Genomic DNA, 19,139 nt, shown 5'->3' on the forward strand with positions numbered 1-19,139 from the left:
GAATTTTTCTTGTGTAATAATTTCTTTACTTACTATTTTCTCCTTCTTGTGTGTTGCAACTTCATTAAAAAAACCTAAAAAAAAAAAAAAACTAGCCCTGTACATTATGCAATTGCAATTGGTATTCTAGAGCAGTATATAGTAAGTGCATAATAAATATTTGTTGACAACTAACTAAACAAATCTTCTGATATGCTTCTCTCTCAGGTTTTTCCTGCCAAATTAATCATGGGCATTTTTTCCCTTTGTATTGTGCAGTTTGTTTTAAGTCTTAAAAACTGATTAACTTGTGCACAGCAAAATTGGCTTGATGGGAAATATGTGGCTCATTGATCAGTAAACTTGGAAAATATGAGCTGGCTAATAGATGGCAGCACAGAAACGTAAATATAAACACAAACTTTAAGGTCTGGATTTCCCTTCTTTATATCTGAATTTGGCAATTGATCTGAAAATTCCAGTAAATCATCACATTATCATTTTTGCTGGAACATCTTCTTGTATGAAGCTCTGTCTCCAGTGGCTTGGAATTTCTAGTGGAGAAGGTGCCAGAACTGAAAACAATGATCTGAACTGGTATTGGACAGGGAACAGTATCTCATTTCCTGTTTGGCCTTTTTCAGCAATTACTCTGAGTAAAGTTTGAGATTGCAGCTATGGGTTACATTTTGTTATAGTGTTCTGTTTTGGGTACAATCTATAGTATTTTCCACTATGAAGATCAGATTCTCAAGAAGCAAGTCACAGTGTATTGATAGATATTTATCATTTGTACCTATGACAAACATTTCCTAGTATTGATAATAACCAAGCTGTAACTAAATTTTACTCAGTAAGAGTTATGAAATTCAAAGTATAAGAAAACTGTTGAATAAAATCAATTTTACAGATGTCAGTTTTTAAACAATTATTGTATAGATCACAAAACCACTGTACCATGCTTCAGCCAATTTTGTAAGTCTTATTATTTTTGGGTCATCTGCTGAGTAGCTTAGTAACATACTTTAACATTAGTGGGTACTTCTTGGCTCCCATCCCCAGCCACCTTTCTGTTAATTTCAGTTATAGATTTCAGATGAATGTTTCCTTTCTAAGGTGGTGAATATAAAGGCAAATGACATTAGTGGTCCCAGAATGATGTCCTTTCTTGCTTATTTTTTTTTTCAATTTTAACTAAATAGAAATAGTATTTTATTAAGTACGTGTTGTTTATGCTCAGAGAATAATAAATTAAATAGTTAAAATTTTCATTTGAATTTTAGGGCTAGGCCTTGGAAAAGTGATATACTAAAATGTTAAAATACTGATTTTTTTTCTTAAAATGGGTTAGTCTCTCTGATTTCAAGGTATAGTCTCAAACTGTTCCATAGTGTAAGATGAATGAGTAGGTTTGAATAAATAGAAATAATGTAAGGCTTAATAATTAACTTAGCTTAAACACAGCATATTTGATAACATTCAATAGTTAACATAAATTTTATTAAGTGTAGCTAGGATTTGGTATGCTTGCAATACAGAGACTTACTTTGTAAAAAGAAGTAACAGAAGAATAACAGGTATCTGTTGATAAGATACAATTACTTTTAAAAGCTACCTTTAAGATTTTAGGGTTTTACATTTCCTGTTGCTGGTCACCTTAGGAATAGCTTGCTCTCTGATATCAGGAGTAAAGATGTAAAAATCACAAAATATTTTCTTTTTATAATGTAAGAATAATCTTTGTCCTTTTTTAAAAAGATTTGTTTTATTTATTTGAAAGACAGAGTTACATAGAGAGGTAGAGCCAGAGAGAAAGAGAGAGAAAGAGAGAGAGAGAGAGAGAGAGAGAGAGAGAGAGAGGTCTCCTATCTGTTGGTTACTCCCCAAATGTCCACAACAGCCAGAGTTGAGCTGATCTGGAACCAAGAGCCAGTAGCTTCTTCTGAATCTTCCATGTGGGTACAGGGGCCCAAGCACTTGGTCCATCTTCTCCTCCTTTCCCAGGACATCGCAGAGAACTTGATTGGAAGTGGAGCAGCTGGGACTTGAACGGGCACCCCTTTGGGATGCTTTTGCTGCAGGCTGGGGCTTTAACTCACTGTGCCACAGTGCTGGCCCCAGAATCTTTGTCCTTTAATCCCATATAGTTGACTCCAAAAGTTAGTTTCACTAACTTTAACTTTTCAGTAGCAAGCAGTAGTGACTAGTTTTGTTAAAAATTTTATTTTTATACAAGTGTCATATATTCCATATATATATATATAGATATAGATATAGATATATAGATATAGATTCAGGAAGATAGTGATGCTTCCACCCTGCCCTCCCTCTTGCACATGCTTCAAACCGTCTTTCTCCTCCTTCTCCCTTTCTCTTAATTTTTCAGTTTAGTTAATGATCATAAAGTTAACCTTACACTAAGTAAAAGAGTTCAACAAATAGTATGAAGAAAAAAAATTGTTCCTCAGCAAGAGGAGACAGGGCAGGGCTGTAACCAATCATCAAATCTTAAAATGTCTATTTCAATCAATACATTACATTTTAGATACTCTATTAGTTAATTTGAAAAGAGAAAGTATATTTTATCTGTCTTTTTGGGACTGGCTTATTTTGGTTTCCAGTTGTGTCCATCTTGTTGCAAAACATAGGACTTCATTTTTTTTTAATAGCTGAGTAGTACTCCATTGTGTATATATACCATAATTTCTTTATCCAGTCAACAGTTGATGGACATCTGGGTTGATTCCATATCTTAGCTATTGTAAACTGTGCTGCAATGAACATTTTGGTACAGATAACTCTTTCAGGTGCTCATTTCTTTTGGTTTGGGTAAATTCCCAGGAGCAGGATGGCTGGGTAATACGGTAGATCTATATTAAGATTTCTGAGGTATCTCCCTACTGTCTTCCATGGTGGCTGCACAAAATTACATTCTCACCAACAGTGGATTAGGGTACCTTTTCCCCCACATCCTCACCAATATTTGTTGTATATTGATTTCTGTATGAGAGCAATTCTAACTGGAGTAAGATGAAACCTCATTGAGCTTTTGATTTCCATTTCCCTAATAGCTAGTGATAATGAACACTTTTTCAAGTGTCTGTTCGCCATTTGAGTTTCCTGTCATGTTCAACACCTTTGCCCATCTTAACTGAATTGTCTGTTTTGTTGTTGTTCAATTCCTTGAGTTCTTTATAGATTTTAGATGTTAATCCTTTATCAGCTATAAAGTTTGTAAATATTTTCTTCTGTTCTGTCAGTTGCCTCTACACTTAGCTGAGTGTTTCTTTTGCAGTGCAGAAGCTTCTCAGCTTGATGTAAACTCATTTGTCAATTTTGGCTTTGATTACCCGTGCTTATAGGATCTTTCCCAAGAAGTCTTTGCTTATGCCAATGTCTTGCAGTTTCCCCAATGTTCTCTAGAAACTTGATGGTATCATGTCACAGATTTAAGTCTTTGATCCATTTTGAGGGGATTTTTGGGTAAGGTGTAAGGTATGGGTCTAGTTTTATACTTCTGCAGAGATCCAGTTTTCCCAGCATCCTTTGTTAAAGAGACTGTCCTTGCTCCAGGGATTGATTTTAGCTCATTTGTTAGAGATAAATTGGTTGTAAATGCATGAATTGATTTCTGGAGTTTCTATTCTGTTTCATTGGTCTACCCATCTGTTTTTGTGTCAGTACCAGCTGTTTTGATTATAACTGCCTGTAGTATATCTTGAAATCAGGTATTGTGATGCCTCTGGCTTTGTGTTTGTTGTATAATATGGTTTTAGCCATATTATATGGATCTTGTGTTTCCATATGAATTTTAGCCTTATTTTATCTAGATTTGCCAAGAATGTCACTGGTATTTTGATTGGGATCACATTGAGTCTGCAAATTGCTTTTGGTAGTATGGACATTTTGATGATGTTGATTCTTTTAATCCATGAACATGGAAGAGTTTTACATTTTTAATGTCTTCTTATATCTCCTTTAGTGTTTCGTAATTTTCATCATAGAGATCTTTGACATGCTTGGTTAAATTTATTCTAAGGTATTTAATTCTTTTGTGAGGTATTGTGAATGGGACTAATCTTAAACGTTCTTTCTCAGCCAAGGTATTGTCTGTACATACAAAGGCTATTGGCTTTTCTGTGTTTTATATCTTGCCACTTTACCAAACTCTTTTATGAGTTCAAATAGTGTCTCAGTTGAGTCTTTAGGATCCCCTGTATACAGAACCATGTCATCTGCAAATAGGGATAGTTTGATTTCCTCCTTGCCAATTTGTATCCCTTTGATGGCTTTTTCTTGCCTAATTCATCTGTCTAAATCTTCCAGGACTGTATTAAACAGCAATGGTGAGAGTAGGCATCCTTGTCTGGTTCCAGATCTTAGGGGGAATGCTTCCAGCTTTTCCCCATTCAATAGGATGATGACCATGGGTTTGTCATAAATTGCCTTGATTGTATTGACAAATCTTCCTTCTATATCCAATTTGCTTAAGGTTTTCATCATGAAAGGCTGATGTATTTTACCAAATGCTTTCTCTACATCTGTTGAGATAAAACATAAGTTTTTTGTTCTTTGGTTTGTTAATGTGATGTATCACATTTCTTGATTTGCAAATGTTGAAACATCTCTGCATACTAGTGATAAATCCCACTTGGTCTAGGTAAAAGATCTTTCTTATGTGTTGCTGGATTCGATTAGCTAGTATTTTGTTGTGGATTTTTGCATCTATGTCCATCAGGGATATTGGTCTATAGTTCTCTTTCTCTGTTGTATCTTTTTCAGGCTTAGGAATTAAGGTGAAGCTGGATTCATAGAAGGAGTTGGGGAGAATTCCCTACATTCCAATTGTTTTGAATAGCTTGAGAATAATTGGAATTAGTTCTTAAATGTCTGGTAGAATTCAGCAGTGAAGCCATCCAGTCATGGGTTTTTCTTTATAGAGAGGGTCTTTACGACTGATCCAATTTCTCTTGGTTTTTGGACTGTTTAGATTTTCCATGTCTTCATGACTCAATTTTGGTAGGTTGTATATGTCCAGGGATCTATCCATTTCTTCTAGGTTTCCCATTTTGTTAGCATATAGGCCTTTGTAGTAATTCCCAACGATTATTTTTTATTTCTGTGGTGCCTGTTACATTTTCTTTTTCATCTCTTATTTTACTGATTTGTGGCTTCTCCCTCTTTTTTGTTAGTTGGGCCAATGGTGTATCATTATTGTTTATTTTTTTCAAAAATACTAGCTCTTCCTTTGACTGAATATTTGTATCATTTTTCTTTTGATTTCAATTTTTTTATTTCTCCTCTAATTTTAATTATTTCCTCCTACTAATTTGGAATTTGGTTTGTTCTTGCTTTTCTAGGTCCTTGAGATACCTTGATAGCTCATTTATTTGGTACCTTTTTAATTTCTTCACATAGGCACCAATTGCAGAGAGAGAGAGAGAGAGGTCTTCCTTCTGCTGATTCATTCACTCCCCAGTTGCTCACAATGGCCAGAGCTGTGCTGATCTGAAGCCAAGAGCCAGTAGCTTCTTCTGAATCTCCCACGAGGGTGCAGGGGCCCAAGGACTTGGGCCATCTTCTACTGCTTTCCCAGGCTATAGCAGAGATCTGGACAGGAAGTGGAGCAGCTGAGATTTGTATCAGTGACAACATGGGGTGCCAGCACTGCAGGCAGCAGCTTTACCTGCTACGCCCCAGTGCCGTCTCCCCATAAGTTTTGATATAATGTATTATCTTCATCATTTTCCTGAAATTTTTTTTTTATTTCTTCTATGACCCATTGTTCTTTCAGGAACATGTTGCTTGGTCTCCATGTGTTTGCATATGATCTAGAGATTCTTGTGTTATTGATTTCCAGCTTCATTCCATTGTGGTCAGAGAAGATGCAGGGTATGATTTTTTTTTGAATTTGCTGAGACTAGCTTGTGATCCATCCTAGAGAAAGTTCCATGCACTGATCAGAAGAATGAGATTCTGCAACTGTGGGATGAAAAATTCTGTAGATATCAGTTAGGTCCATTTAGTTCATAGTGTTGATTAGATTGTTTGCTTATTTGTTGATTTTCTGTCTAGTTATTCTGTACATTGATGAAAGTAGGGTGTTGAGGTTTCCCATTACTATTGTATTAAAGTATATGTCTCCCTTTAGATCCATTAACATTTCTTTTAAATAGTCAGATGCCTTGGAATTAGGTGCATGTACATTTATTATAGTTCATCTTCCTGTTGAGTTGATCCTTTAGGCATTACATTTTTCCCTTATCCATCTCTTTTAATAGTTTTGTTTCAAAGTCTATTTTTCCTGATATTAGAATGGCAACATCTGCCCCTTTTTGCTTTCCATTACATGGAATATCTTTTTCCATCCTTTCACTTTCAGTCTGCATGTATCCTGGTTGGTGAGATGTGTTTCCTATGGACAGCAAATAGATGTGTGTTATTTTTTAATCCATTCTGCCAGTCTGTATCTTTTAACTGGAGGGTTGAGGGCATTTACATTCAAGATGACTATTGGTAAGTAATGACTTGGCTCTGACATTTTTCCATAAATATTTCTATTATTTACTTTGGTTTTCTTTTGTACTTTTACTGGGGGATTTTCTGACTTCACATTCTTTCATAATGATGGCTATCTTTCTGTGTTTCTGTGTGTAGTACATCCTTAAGAATCTTTTGTAAAGTTGGATGAATGCTGACAAATTGTTTCAATTTGTGTTTGTTATGGAAAGTCTTTATTTCACCTGCATTCATAAATGGAAGCTTTGCAGGGTACAGTACTCTGGGTTTACAGTTCATTTCTCTCTGTTTTTTTAAAAAGATTTTATTTATTTATTTGAGAGGTAGAGTTACAGACAGTTGGAGGGCAGGACAGAGAAATGTCTTTCATTCTCCAAATGGCCGCAATGGCCAGAGCTGAGCTGATCTGAAGCCAGGAGCCAGGATCTTACTCTGTGTCTCCCACATGGGCACTTGGGCCATTTTCTACCACTTTTCCAGACCACAAACAGAGAGCTGGACTGGAAGAGGAGCAGCAGGGACTGGAACCAGTGCCCAGATGGGATGCCAATGCCACAGGTTGATGATTAACCTACTGAGCCACAGCACTGGCCCCTAGTTCGTTTCTTTTAAGTTTTGGACTATGTCTCACCATTCTCTTGTAGTCTGTTCAGTTTTGGATGAAAGGTCAGCTGTGAGTCTAATTGGAAATCCTCGGAAAGTAATCTGGTGTTTCCCTTGTGCACATGCTGGAATCTTTTCTTTATGTTTTACTGTTCAAATTTTGATTACAATGTGTCTTGGTAAAGACCTTTTCTGGTCATGTCTGTTAGAAGTTCTATGTGATTCTTGTACTTGGACACCGTTTTCTTTCCCCAAAATGGGGATGTTTTCTGTAATTATTTCATAACATAGGCCTTGCGGTCCATTCTCTCTTTCCTCACCTTCAAGAACTTCCATGACCCATATGTTGGATCGTATGATAGTATCCCATGAATCTCCAACATTGTTTTTAAATTTTCTTATTTCTTCTTCTTTTTATCTTGGTCCTACTGAAAGATTCCTAAGGTTTGTCTTCTAACTTGGGTATTCTTTCTTCTGCCTCACCAAGTCTGCTGTTAAGGCTTTCCACTACATTTTATTTGATTTTTAGAATTAATCATTTCTTTTTTTTCTCATTTTCTTTTTTTTAACTGTTATTTAATGAATATAAATTTCCAAAGTACAGCTTATGGATTACAATGGCTTTTCCCCCCCCCATAACTTCCCTCTCACACGCCACCCTCCCCTCTCCCGCTCCCTCTCCCATTCCATTCACATCAAGATTCATTTTCAATTATCTTTATATACAGAAGATCAATTTAGCATATACTAAATCAAGATTTTAGGGTGATTACGGATGCCATAAACAAGAGTGTCAATTTGTTAAGTCAACAACAGGAGTCACTGTGCACTTACTCCTCATGTAGGATCTCTGTCCTTAATGTGTTGTACATTGTGAATTAATGCTATAACTAGTACTCAAACAGTATTTTTTTTTGACAGGCAGAGTGGACAGTGAGAGAGAGAGAGAGACAGAGAGAAAGGTCTTCCTTTTGCCATTGGTTCACCCTCCAATGGCCGCTGCGGCCGGCATGCTGCGGCCGGCACACCGTGCTGATCTGATGGCAGGATCCAGGTGCTTCTCCTGGTCTCCCATGGGGTGCAGGGCCCAAGCACTTGGGCCATCCTCCACTGCCTTCCCGGGCCACAGCAGAGAGCTGGACTGGAAGAGGGGCAACTGGGACAGAATCCGGCGCCCTGACCGGGAATAGAACCCGGTGTGCTGGCGCCGCAAGGCGGAGGATTAGCCTGTTGAGCTGCGGCGCCGGCTTCAAACAGTATTTTACACTTTGTGTTTCTGTGTGGATGCAAACTGTTGAATTAATCATTTCTAATATTTCATTTTGATTTCTCTCTAAAATCTCAATTTCTTGGGAAGGTTTTCATTCATGTCGTGTATGGTTTTCTTTTGTTTGTGGATTTGGTTCTGTTGGATTTTGAGTAATCCTATAATTAATTTTTTACATTTCATTTCTGTCATTTCATCAATATCCTCTTCTTCACATTCTAATATTGAAATGTTGTATTTCTTTGGGGGAGTCATTTTGTCATCCTTAATCTTGTTTCTTGAATGTCTACGTTAATTTTTAGGCATTTGTGGAGTTAATTGTTGTTTTTTCCTCTGATGGCTTTTATCTCTGAGTTATGCCTCTGTGGCTTAGTGGAATGTCTACACTTCCAGTAAATACCAAAAAGTGTGTGGTGGATGTGGCCAGGGATCTCTAGTCATTGCTCCAGGGTGGCGCAAGTATCCAGGGTAACACCCAAGTTGGGCATGGTAGCTCTACTCTTGTTTACAGAAGAGAGAGAGTGGTCACCTCTGTTCATGTTATCACACCCCCACACACACCCCCGCCTCTCCTGCCAGCTGAGCAATGCCTGGGTGTTAACTCGAGAGTGTTCAACAATCATCCGTGCTGCTGTATGAACCGTGCAAATGATCTGCACAGTTCTCACCCTGATCATGGGTCCCACCTCTGGCCATCAAGGAGCTCTGAACATGTGGAGCAGCACCCGGTGATTGCCCAGAGACCCAGCTACACTCTGCACCTCTCGTGTAGCCACCAGATCTCCACAGCCTCAGCACACAAGGCTTCCACAGTTGCTAGGTGCAGAGGTTTTCCTCAGCCCTGCCAGCCTGTCCAGTCAACAGAGAGGCAGGCATTTCCTGAGCTGCTCTTTCTAGGCATCTTGAGCCTGCAAGGCTGGAGTGCCCCACAGTCCTGCGTGGGTGCCAAGCAATTTCCCAGCCAGGAGGGACTGCAGATTTTTACCTCCTCTTGAATTTCTGGATCACACGTGTACACAAGTGCCACTGGCTGAATGTTTCTCTTGCCACCACTGCCGCCAGTACTGCTGAGGAGATCATGTCCTGTCTCAGCCAGTTGCTGTACAAGTGCACAAAGCCTCCCCCAGCTCCTGCCCAAACCTAAAATGGCACCTGCCCTTTCTCAGCCCAGCAGTGAGTGCTGTTGTGGGGAAGTTGGGGCAAGATAAGCATGGCTCCTCTCTACTTCCACTGGGTCTGCGGGTGGCCGCTAGCTTCCTCTAGTCCCTAGGGCTTCTGTCCAGAGTCATCCCATGCTCTCCCTCTAGCTGTATCACCATGGGTTGCTGCAGTCCGATCTCACCTCCATCTTCAAGCTGCCGTCCACTCCAGCTCTCAGCTGCTGAAGTCCTGTGTTGTGACCATATTCGTGCTGCATGTCTATACCTTACACACAGGTCCACAACAAGGATTCTAGTGTGGTTTTCTGTCCAATTCTCCCCTGGGAGTACACATCCTGCACTTTTTTTTTTCACTATTTATCTCTAGCCTGGTCTAGTATGTCATCCCTTAATCTGCCATGTTGAAATCCTAAATGTTTATCCCATTAATTTATCTTATAGGGTACTTGATTTAGTTTAGCTACAATTGCTTTTGTTAAATCTAAAAACCCTAGCTCCATCTAACAAGTCTCTTTTCCAATCTCGGATGTACAGGTAGAAATATTCATATGAAGCTTTTCTTTCTTATGTTTATTTTTACTTGAGTTTTGGTATTTTTAAAGTACACTTGACTGCACTTTTTTTGAGCTATAGCCATTGGATCAATCATCCCCAAAACTCTCTTAATATTATCTTCCCCCATTAATACTAAAAGGTGTGCTTGTTGAAGGATAAGGCCATCTTTGTCAGTTTTGGTTACCTGATGCTGGAGCAATAAATAAATTTCATCTCTTTGTTGACTGTAGTAGATTGCTATGCTTGCTTGGAGCGATGTACTGAGAAAAAATCTGAGGCTACCATTGCTACTAGTGGGAACAATGGTCTAGTTTGATTAGCAATGCTTACAAAGCACATATAAGGAAAGAATAGCTCTATGACCAAGTATTTACTACCCCTGTGCTTGTAGTTAAGGAAGTGCCTATAACAGTTTTGCACATGATAAATGTTTGCTACATAGATGAATGAAATACTATTTTATTGTACATTCTTTCTATGCATCAAGAAAATGCAGGCTCATTTTCATCCTAATCTTCCAACTTCTGCCCCTCAGTTCAGAAACTACTTCTTGAATGGGCTGGATTAAATTAGTGGTTTCTGGGTCTCACACAAATAGAATGCCCATACATGTGCTTCTTTTTTAATTTTTAATTTTTTTAAGATTTAATTTATTTGAAAGACAAAGTTACAGAGAGAGGTAGACATAGAGAGTTCTTCCATCTGCTATTTCACTCTCCAGATGGCCACAACCCAGGAGCTTCTTCTGGGTCTCCCATGCGGATGCAGGGGCCCAAGAACCTGGGCCATCCTCTACTGTTATCCCATAGCAGAGAGCTGGATCAGAAGAGGAACAGCCGAGGCTAGAACCAGCAGCCAAATGGGATGCTTTAACCCAAGGCTTTAACCCGCTGTGCCACATCTATGGCCCATACTTTTTTTTTTAAAATATGTATTTTCACTTTATTTGAAAAGCAGAAAGAGAAAACAACAGTGAGAGAGCGAGATCGAGAGTGAGATAGAGAGAGAAAGAGATCTTTCATTTGCTGGTTGACTCCCCCAATACTCAACAATAGCCAGAGCTGAGCCTGGCCAGAGCCAGGAGATTAGCACTCAGTCCAGGTCTCCCATGTGGGTGGCAGGGATCTAAGTACTTGAGCCATCATTTGCTCCCTCCCAGGATGCACATTAGCAGGAAGCAGATCAGAGTAGAGAAACTGAGACTTGAACCAGTCAATCTGATGTAGGTTGGAGGTATCCCAATGTCTTATCTGCTGTGTCTTTATTTCATACTATTTTCTTCTCATCCAAATTGTGCATTCATCTTTGAATTCTGTTTGCACATACTTATGTATTTGGATTGATAACATTTGTGATCTAGCAGCTTTAACTTTGCTGTCTGCGCTCATGGTTCTCCCTGGGTAAAATTATGGAGTAGGCTAAGCATGTTCCTTGTGGTGTGAAGCTTACCTCCATATGAACTATTTTCCTTTTTCTTCTGCATGGCCCTTCCCACAGTATCAAAACCTGTTTTTAGGAAATGGTCTGTGGTTGTATAACACAATACTTTTAAGATAGCATATTAACATGTATAGGAATATTACAAATATATTTTTCAATTCTTGAGTGAAAGTCTTTGTCTTACCCATACAAGAATTTTGAGCTGTATTGAGTAAGTGGTAAAATAATTCTGTTTAGCATTGAACACCTCCTTCCAAAAGTTTATATTCACTCTTCTTATGTATATTTTCTTTATAGTTTTCTACCTTATATTCTATGATTCTTCAAAATTAAGACAGAATTTGTGAACAAATTTCTGTACAGCAGAGAATTTATAAAACAACAAGAAAATAAACAAATACATTATTATAAAAACTAAAAAAACTCTTGATATAAATGCTGGATAATAATTTGAACTATTCTTTTCATCAGTTAATAACACCTTCACGCTTATTTTGAAAAATTAAGAGGTTCATGTTATTTATTATTTTCAATGATTTTCTAAAATGCAATAATAAAATCTACTTTATAAGCAGTATTAGGATCACACATGGATGAATATGGTTTAGCAGAAGTGCAGTGCTTGTACTGTAATGGACACTTGATAAGTGGTAGGTGCTATGATGATTGGTGCTAACCCTAGTTTGTATCTCAAACATGTTTTCCTTTAATCACTATGCCTGTGAAAACCTCACTTATTATCTTATCAAATTTTGAATACTTGTAAGGGTAGGATAAGCATGGACATTTGAAGGATGAAATCATATGATTTTCCCAACCAAGCATTTTGTAAGGATTGAGGGCAAGCAACAAGTGATTGATTTGAATTTCACAGTTTTTCTGTTTGTCATTTGTGTGAATGTGTGTGTGTGTCTGTGTTTGAACATGGTACTCTTCCTCAAGCAGAAAAAAATTGTTTCAAAAATATAGTTAAGTCACTGGCATTGTGATGTAGTGAGCTAAGCTGCCCTGCAATGTGAACATCCTATATGAGGGAAATGATGGTTTGAATCCTCTTTGCTCCACTTCTGACCCAGATTGCTGCTACCATTACTGGGAAAGTATCAAAGTATGGCTCAAGTGCTTGGACTCCTGCCACCACCTGGACCCTAAGCTCTAAGTTTCTGACTGGCCTGGACCAATCCCAGCTGACCGAAGTCCTTTCTCTCTTGCTCTGCTTTTTAAATAAATAAAAACAAACAAGGAAATAAATAAGTGTTTTAAAATATAGTTAAGAGGAAAATAAATGAAACGAAATCTACACATCCAAAATGATCCTTTGAGTAATTGAGAATTGACTAAATAAATACTTATATGCACATAGCATTAATGTTTATGCATTTAGTTTATAAGCTACATGAAGGAAGTAATAGTTATAACTTCATGATGCTTAATCTATAGTAAACACACAATAAAATTTAGTAAATCTTTTTTGAAGGAATATAGTAAACTCTCCACTAATTTTTGTGTTGCACTTTACATAATACAGATTTACACTGGTTGACATTGCTATGATTCCTCAGGGGGACTACATTTCCCCTATTCCTTTGTAGTCAGGTGGGGGCATGTGACTGTTTCTCCCTCTGGAATGTGAATAGAAAGGATTGTGCCACTTCAAAGTCAACATGAGAAAGGACAACATGAGCCTTCTTCACCTCTATGACCATTCACATTAACTGTAATAGAGAAAGAAACTCTTACTGAGTTAAGTATTGAAACTCTGGGGTTTATTTGTTACAATGGTTATCAATTGCCTAACTAAAACAATCCCCATTTTCATTCTTTTGTCTTAGATTTCCCACAGCCTTTAGCAGGCTTGAGGTCCTTTCAATATCAAGTCTAACTCAAGATGCCACTGGCTAATTTTGTTTTTCATTCATATTTCAAATTTCAACTTTTGACACTTTACATATCTAAATTCTGATATCTCAACGTTACCAAACTCAGTGGCACTTTAAGATGCACTGGTACTTTAAGATGATCTACCTTTTGGCATGAGAGGCCAGGCTGAAGCCAGATCATTACAATATTATTGCATGATTCTTGTTAAGCATATCTTCAGATTGTTGCTTAGAGTAAATATATATTTGATATTTTGATACTCAACTACTCTGTGGCCTATCATAACAGCCTGCTGTGTGAATTAGAAAAGTTATTGTCTTCTGTTTTCTTCAGATACTTTCTGTGTTAAGAAAGCCATGATATATATAAAGCATGCCTGAATGAAAAACAGAACAAAACAAAGTGTTGCAAGCAGAAGTTTTTGTTTGGATGGTAAAAAGGACTAAAAATCAAAGAGTAAATTACTTCAAATTGGTATCTTTCAACTGTAATTTCACTAAGTTGTTGTTTGGAACATTTTTATGTCATGTTTTTCAAACATTTTTTTCTTTATAATGGTAAAATAACGGTCATTTGGTCTTTTTCAAAAAATATGAGTTGTTTTGTGCACAAACACAATTGCTGGACATGTTATGGGAAAGGCCCAGAATGATAAGTTTATTTTTCAACACTCTGCACCTTTGATATGATTCAAATAAAAAGTATCATCAAGACTTGCTCTGACAACTTTCGTAGTATCTGGAAACTTTAAAATGAAAAGGCAAGTTGTGCTATATGCATAATTAAAATATTTAAAATTTTTCGTGTGAAGAGTCTTAGCTTTTTTCTACTCATCAACTATCAATTGTGAACAAAAACTATTTGACTATAACATTGATTCTGGGAATTGATTTATTATGATGATTATCATAATTATATTGTTGATCATCACCTTAATACACAGAATAAATTATAACATGTGAGAGAAGAGAAGGAACAAATGTTTTGGGTGAGGGAAAACCTAAGTTTGAATTCCTGCCAAAAAAAAGTATCATGATCTTTAGAAAGTTCTCTAAACCTTCTGAATCAGATATTTTAATTGGAAAATGGCGGGTTAGAAATAATACATGTCAATAGTGCCTGGCATACTTTAAGTGTGCAGTTATAACCATGATCAGCTCTTCCAGCTTTTAATTATATAAGTAGGTCTTGACATATGAGACATATTTAAATTCTTTAAATTTGGGGACTTTGTTTCTTATGTATTGGAGTCAGAAAGTTAGGAAGAATTTTATATTAGTCAGCTATTGTCACAATAATGCCATGCAACAAATCACCTGAAAATGTAATGACAGCAACCCAAAAATTTATGGTTATTCTCTGAGGTCTTTAGAACAACAGGTAGTTTTAATCTAGGACAGGATCATCTTTGCATATCTAATTAAGATCCAAGATCAGTTGGGCTAAGCTCAAGATTAGGCATAAGGTTCAAGTGTACTCAATATGTTTTGGCCCTCTTGGAAGGAGCAGCACCTACCTTGGATGAACTATTCCTCTGATGTGTTACCAGGTGTGAACACCAGCCAGACAATGTAAATACGTCTGCTAATACCTCATTCTGAAGCCAGTTGATAAGGTCAACTCTTGAAGTATGAAAATGTGCTCACAGTGCATCTGTAGACAAGCAAATATTAGTGGAACACTCAAAGAACCACTGTATTTTAGAAGAAAGGGGTGGATGAAAGAAGGAAAATAACTTAGGTCATAGGAAGAGAAGACTCAAACAGAGGATGTTGCTAGACTTTAGTCATAACACAAAGAAATTGAGTGAGATGAGAAAGAGGAGAGCAAAATGAGAAGTTATGAGGACTGATATGCAACAACACTAAAGAGTCAGACAATCTGGAGAGAAATGCTTTTAAAGGTAGCAGTTACCCTTGAAATAGCGTGTGTGTTTAGTTGTCACTACAAATAGACAGGCCCTGTTATTAAAATGGACATTGAGTGCTCAATAGTCAGACTTATTCATGCACAAACTAGTAACTCTTGTACCATCTCTGGAAAAGATATGTCATTCACACAACAAAATATATAGTGTATTGAACGTCAAGAAAATGATTAATTTGCATATAATAAACAATTTCCACAAAATATTAAAGCCATTTTGGTAATATTTATGTACATGAAGCAAATATGCTTATATGTAATGACTGTTAATTAAAATAGATATATCAGAATACTCATTCTTTAATAAATTATGAGCTATAGTTTCATACTTTTTATTCAGAAAAATGTTTTTCAAATATATTGGAATATTAATTAATTTAGACTTTTCACAGGCTTAGATTAATTCTCCCAAATAGACTGGATTAGTATAAATTTGTAATTAAAAAATGCACAATTTTCATTTAAATGTTCAATCAGCAAATTTTATAGATGCTGAAAATACAAAGATGAAGAAAATAAACCAATAAAACCTGCCCTGAAAAAGCTCATAGAAAAAATATAATATATGATGTTTTTCTATAATATAATGGAAACTGTAATTGGAGAAAATACAAATCAAACCAAGTCATTTCAAACAAGGGAAGTAAAAGAATCATCAGTGAGGTGGGGTTTTGGTGAAGCTGGAGCATGAGTAGAAGTTAGGAGAAGCTTGTAAAGGACACTCAGACAGAAGGAGCCATATGGAAGGACATAGGCATATAAAAAATGACAGCAACTGTGGGAGGTGAGTAATATAGAATGGCTGGGAAATCTATTTCTCAGGGAAGTGATAAGTGGCATGATTAGAAGAATGGTTTGGGGTCAGAGTTAACAGACATATTATTCAGATGTCTGCCCTTCCTGTGTAAGGAATGATGCTCAAATGCCCAAGATGGCCAATAATTTTCAGTCTCAAAAATGAAACCCATCTACAAGAATCTTGGGATACCTACCTGATGTTGTAAGTCTGAAAAATTAGCAGAGAAAGCCAGTGAGATCCCAGTGGAAAGAACAGGTCTTCAAAGAAGGAGGTACCTTTCTCTGAAGGGAGGAGAGAACCTCCACTTTGACTATGACCTTGTCTAAACAAGATAAGAATCGGAGAATTCAGAGGGCTTCCATAGCCTTGGAAACTCATGACTGGAGCATAGGGAGATTACTGATGCCATAGACAGGAGTGTCAATTGGTAAAGTCAACAACAGGAGTCACTGTGCACTTACTCCTCATGTAGGATCTCTGTCCTTAATGTGCTGTGCATTGAGATTTAATGCTATAACGAGTACTCAAACAATATATTTCACTTTGTGTTTCTATGGGGGTGCAAACTGTTGAAATCTTTACTTAATGCATACTAAACTGATCCTCTGTTAAAAAAAAAAAAAGAAATTATCAACTCCCAACTTGACTCTCACTGGGATTAAACATGACAATAGATCTGATCTGATTTCATCATCATTTAAAAAAATCATCTATTATTTTTCACTTTATGTTTCTGTGTGGGAGAAAACTGTTGAAATCCTTACTTAATGTATACTAAGCTGATCTTCTGTATATTAAGATAATCGAAAATGAATCTTGATGTGAATGGAAGGGGAGAGGGAGTGGGAAAGGGGAGGGTTGTGGGTGGGAGGGACGGTATGGGGGGGAAGCCATTGTAATCCATAAATCGTACTTTGGAAATTTATATTCATTAAATAAAAGTAAAAGATACAGGTGACTTTCAGGAGCAAAAGCCAAGTGGGCTTAGATTAAAAAAAGAAGGCAACTGGCTTGGATTCATAATGTTCCCCAGACTCTCATTCTGAGAGCCTGTGCAGCCAGCAGCACTCTTGGCTTTGAGTTCTGGAACAGTTCTCTTTGGTGCAAGTTAGTTCATCTTTTGCTACCTAGGTTCAAACAAATCATTTTCTAATTTCACACTGTAATATTTGACAAGTAAGTGACAGGAAAAGAGTTTCACTTTATAATTTTAATAATAATAACAGTGATGATGGTTCATCCTTTTTTAGGGTTTACTGGGTAACAAAATATAGCAGGAGCACATTTTACACATATGAACTCATTTAACCCTCCAAACCATCTGATAAAGTAGGTATTACTATTAACCTCTTTTACAGATGAGTAGACTGAGTTGAAATTGGAAGTGGGTCAGTCTCAGCTAAAGTCAATATGCCAGTCAACAACAATGCCTATTACCAAGATTAATTTATTGGTTATAAACACTGATGACAGCAGACAAGTCAGTTGGAGAATTGCTATGGCATAGGTACTGCACAAGCTGGCATGAACTGAACAAGAGTGAGTGAATGGACTAGGCAGTGATAGTGAGGATGGTAGTAAGATGGCTAACTTAAGAGGCATTTAAGAAATAGAGTCAACAAGGTTAGGATGTGGCAAGAGGCAAAGGTATAGTCAAGGATTTTCTCCAGATTTCTAGCTAGAATAAGAGGTAGGTGATGGTGGTAGCTCTTGCTTGGAAACAGTGCACACTTCAGTTGGTGCTAAAGAGAAGATTCTGAATGCAACATTTTCCTTTGTTGTAATCTTTCCAGGCCTGAGACTGAGCCCATCAAGTCATCCAATTTCCTCTACTCTTCCTTAGTTCCTCACAGTATCATTTCTCTTAACTTCATGCCCCAGAATCTGGACAGAGGAGAGATTATAAATCTAGATTTACTTCCCTCCCTTCCTTCTACCTCCCTTTCCTCCCTTCCTCCTTTCCTTTACCCTCCTTCCTTCCTTATATCTTGCCTTTCCCCCTTCCTCCCTCTCTCCCTCTCTGTCTTTCATTCATTACCATCATCTATGCTTTTTAAAAATCTCTGTTTTCCTCCAGATATCTAGATGCTTGTAATTCATAGAAGTCCACTCTTCCTACCTTCTGCCATTCTTTTTTGTAATTCCTTATTGAGGAAATGGAAAGAGAATAGTGTTCTAACTGAATGGTTAAACAACTAGTTTATTTAATCAAGTAAATAAGGGATAATATTGATATTTATTCACTCTGGATTATTTCAGTAACCTCCTAGCTGGTTTAAAGTCATTCCTTGTTCAAATCAAAGCTGTCTTTGAATACCAGGAAGTTTGGTGAAGATGATAGAGAACTAGACTCCTGGCTAGGTAGGCAGGGACCAGGGGTCCCCTTCTCATTATCTGGAGATAAGAAAATTCAAGCAACCAGCTTATATTTGAGATGTTGACTTCCTATGCTAGTCCTTGTAATAAAGGTTTTTTTTGTGCTGTTGTAACTGATCTAGGTAATGGCAATTCTATTTGTTTTGGGAAAAAGTTTCATGTTTTCTGTTGAAACTTGATTGGAACTATCATCCAGTTAACCAATGAAAACTGTCCCTTTCCCAGGCCAATCATGAGAACATACCCTTTTTTTTTTTTGATAGGCAGAGTTAGCCAGTGAGAGAGAGAGAGAAACAGAGAAAGGTCTTCCTCTTTCCGTTGGTTCACATCCCCCCCCCCCCCCCCAAATGGCTGCTAAAAGTGCGCTGGCGTGTTGCGCTGATCCGAAGCCAGGAGCCAGTGCTTCCTCCTGGTCTCCCATGCGGGTGCAGGGCCCAAGGACTTGGGCCATCCTCCACTGCCCTCCCGGGCCACAGCAGAGAGCTGGACTGGAAGGGAAGCAACTGGGACAGAATCCGGCGTCCCAGCCGGGACTAGAACCCGTGGTGCCGGCGCCGATGCAGGTGGAGGAATAGCCAAGTGAGCCACGGTGCCGGCCGAGAACGTACCTTTTTACAACCTATAAAACCCCAGA

Source organism: Oryctolagus cuniculus, chromosome 1 (genome assembly GCF_964237555.1).
Source record: "Oryctolagus cuniculus chromosome 1, mOryCun1.1, whole genome shotgun sequence".
NCBI lineage: Eukaryota > Metazoa > Chordata > Mammalia > Lagomorpha > Leporidae > Oryctolagus > Oryctolagus cuniculus.